Here is a 3647-nt window from a genome sequence, read left to right on the forward strand (position 1 = left end):
TGTGCCGCCTCTTCGGACATTTCACCACACCACCTCGCATGTATGAGGGCCCGGTGCGACGCTCCGGTGGCATTGCTACCCCCACAGGGCCCCCGTCCCGCCTGACCCTGTAGCGTTTGACCATGGGATCTAACCCTTTGACTTTGCACGGACGGGCTTTGACCAGTGCACCTCCCCACCCAGTTGTGTTAGGTCACCCCATAGGAACACTTTGGAGCAACATCCGGGCCAGACCCACAACAAGATCCCCTCCGTGTAGACCCGGCACGTCCGTTTCCCTCCTCCATGTGTCGGCCGCGGTGCCGTCCGTGAGGGGCGGCACACACCGGACACGTGTGCCGGGCATTTGCAACTGCCACAACACTTCCAGACTTGTGAGAGGCCGCCTACGCAAGATTTGGCGGCATGCTAGCCCCCGGAGGCCGCCGGCCACAGCCGTAGACGCGCGAAGGACAATCCGCGTAGAGGGAATTTTTCGGATACTTCTCCATCACCAAAAATTATGAAAAAATACCATCGCTCCTATAGCACATGTGCTGACGTCATGCAAAAAAACTCATGATTTTATCGCGCTCCGAGTATTTAATAATATTCACGCCGCATCGTTACCGCAGAACGTCTACTACCGTGTCATCGTCGTCCGTGAGGGGGGCCACGCCCCGGAGACGCGTGCCGCCTCTTCGGACATGCCACCACACCACCCCGCATGTATGAGGGCCCGGTGCAATGCTCTGGTGGCATTGCTACCCCGCAGGGCCCCCATCCCGCCTAACCCTGTAGCGTTTGACCACGGGATCTAGTCCTTTGACTTTGCACGAACGGGCTTTGACCAGCGGACCTCCCCACACGGTTGTGTTAGGTCAGCCCATAGGAACACTTTGGAGCAACATCCGGGGCAGACCCACAGCAAGATCCCCTCCGTGTAGACCCGATGCGTCCGTTTCCCCCCTCCAGGTGCCGGCGGCGGCGCCGTCCGTGAGGGGGGGCACACCCCGGACACGCGTGCCGGGCGTTTGCAACCACCACAACACTTCCAAACTTGTGAGAGGCCGCCTACGCAAGATTTGGCGGCATGCTAGCCCCCGGAGGCCGCCGGCCACAGCCGTAGACGCCCGAAGGGCAATCCGCGTAGAGGGAATTTTTCGGATACTTCTCCATCACCAAAAATTATGAAAAATACTATTGTTCGTATAGCACATGTGCCCACGTCGTGCAAAAAAACTCATGATTTTATCGCGCTCGCCGCATCGTTACCGCAAAACGTCTACTACCGTGTCATCGCCATCTGTGAGGGGAGCCACGCCCCGGAGACGCTGCCGCCTCTTCGGACATTTCACCACACCACCCCGCATGTATGAGGGCCCGGTGCGACGCTCCAGGGGCATTGCTACCCCCACAGGGCCCCCGTCCCGCCTGACCGTGTAGCGTTTGACCATGGGATCTAACCCTTTGACTTTGCACGGACGGGCTTTGACCAGCGCACCTCCCCACCCAGTTGTGTTAGGTCACCCCATAGGAACACTTTGGAGCAACATCCGGGCCAGACCCACAACAAGATCCCCTCCGTGTAGACCCGGCGCGTCCGTTTCCCCCCTCCAGGTGCCGGCGGCGGCGCCGTCCATGAGGGGGGCACACCCCGGACACGCGTGCCGTGCGTTTGCAACCGCCACAACACTTCCAGACTTGTGAGAGGCCGCCTACGCAAGATTTGGCGGCATGCTAGCCCCCGGAGGCAGCCGGCCATAGCCGTAGACGCGCGAAGGGCAATCCGCGTAGAGGGAATTTTTCGGATATTTCTCCATCACCAAAAATTATGAAAAAAATACCATCGTTCCTATAGCACATGTGCCCACGTCGTGCAAAAAAACTCATGATTTTATCGCGCTTCGAGTATTTAATAATATTCACGCCGCATCGTTACCGCAGAACGTCTACTACCGTGTCATCGCCGTCCGTGAGGGGGGCCACGCCCCGGAGATGCGTGCCGCCTCTTCGGACATGCCACCACACCACCCCGCATGTATGAGGGCCCGGTGCGATGGTCTGGTGGCATTGCTACCCCGCAGGGCCCCCGTCCCGCCTAACCCTGTAGCGTTTGACCACGGGATCTAGTCCTTTGACTTTGCATGGACGGGCTTTGACCAGCGGACCTCCCCACCCGGTTGTGTTAGGTCAGCCCATAGGAACACTTTGGAGCAACATCCAGGGCAGACCCACAGCAAGATCCCCTCCGTGTAGACCCGACGCGTCCGTTTCCCCCCTCCAGGTGCCGGCGGCGGCGCCGTCCGTGAGGGGGGGCACACCTCGGACATGCGTGTCGGGCGTTTGCAACCGCCACAACACTTTCAGACTTGTGAGAGGCCGCATACGCAAGATTTGGCGGCATGCTAGCCCCCGGAGGCCGCCGGCCACAGCCGTAGACGCCCGAAGGGCAATCCGCGTAGAGGGAATTTTCTCCATCACCAAAAATTATGAAAAAATACTATTGTTCGTATAGCACATGTGCCCACGTCGTGCAAAAAAACTCATGATTTTATCGCGCTCTGAGTATTTAATAATATTCACGCCGCATCGTTACCGCAAAACGTCTACTACCGTGTCATCGCCATCTGTGAGGGGGGCCATGCCCCGGAGATGCGTGCCGCCTCTTCGGACATTTCACCACACCACCCCGCATGTATGAGGGCCCGGTGCGATGCTCCGGTGGCATTGCTACCCCCACAGGGCCCCCGTCCCGCCTGACCCTGTAGCGTTTGACCACGGGATCTAGCCCTTTGACTTTGCACGGATGGGCTTTGACCAGCGGACCTCCCCACCCAGTTGTGTTAGGTCACCCCATAGGAACACTTTGGAGCAACATCCGGGCCAGACCCACAGCAAGATCCCCTCCGTGTAGACCCGATGCGTCCGTTTCCCCCCTCCAGGTGCCGGCGGCGGCGCCGTCCATGAGGGGGGGCACACCCCGGACACGCGTGCCGTGCGTTTGCAACCGCCACAACACTTCCAGACTTGTGAGAGGCCGCCTACGCAAGATTTGGCGGCATGCTAGCCCCCAGAGGCCGCCGGCCACAGGTGTAGACGCGCGAAGGGCAATCCGCATAGAGAGAATTTTTCGGATATTTCTCCATCACCAAAAATTATGAAAAAAATACCATCGTTCCTATAGCACATGTGCCCACGTCGTGCAAAAAAACTCATGATTTTATCGCGCTCCGAGTATTTAATAATATTCACACCACATCGTTACCGCATAACGTCTACTACCGTGTCATCACCGTCCGTGAGGGGGGCCACGCCTCGGAGACGCGTGCCGCCTCTTCGGACATGCCACCACACCACCCCGCATGTATGAGGGCCCGGTGCGACGCTCCGGTGGCATTGCTACCCCCCAGGGCCCCGTCCCGCCTAACCCTGTAGCGTTTGACCACGGGATCTAGCCCTTTGACTTTGCACAGACGGGCTTTGACCAGCGGACCTTCCCACCCGGTTGTGTTAGGTCAACCCATAGGAACACTTTGGAGCAACAACCGGGCCAGACCCACAGCAAGATCCCCTTCGTGTAGACCCCACGCGTCCGTTTCCCCCCTCCAGGTGCCGGCGGCGGCGCCGTCCGTGAGGGGGGGCACACCCCGGACACGCGTGCCGCC

Source organism: Triticum aestivum, chromosome 3A (assembly GCF_018294505.1).
Source record: "Triticum aestivum cultivar Chinese Spring chromosome 3A, IWGSC CS RefSeq v2.1, whole genome shotgun sequence".
In the NCBI taxonomy this organism is placed as follows: domain Eukaryota; kingdom Viridiplantae; phylum Streptophyta; class Magnoliopsida; order Poales; family Poaceae; genus Triticum; species Triticum aestivum.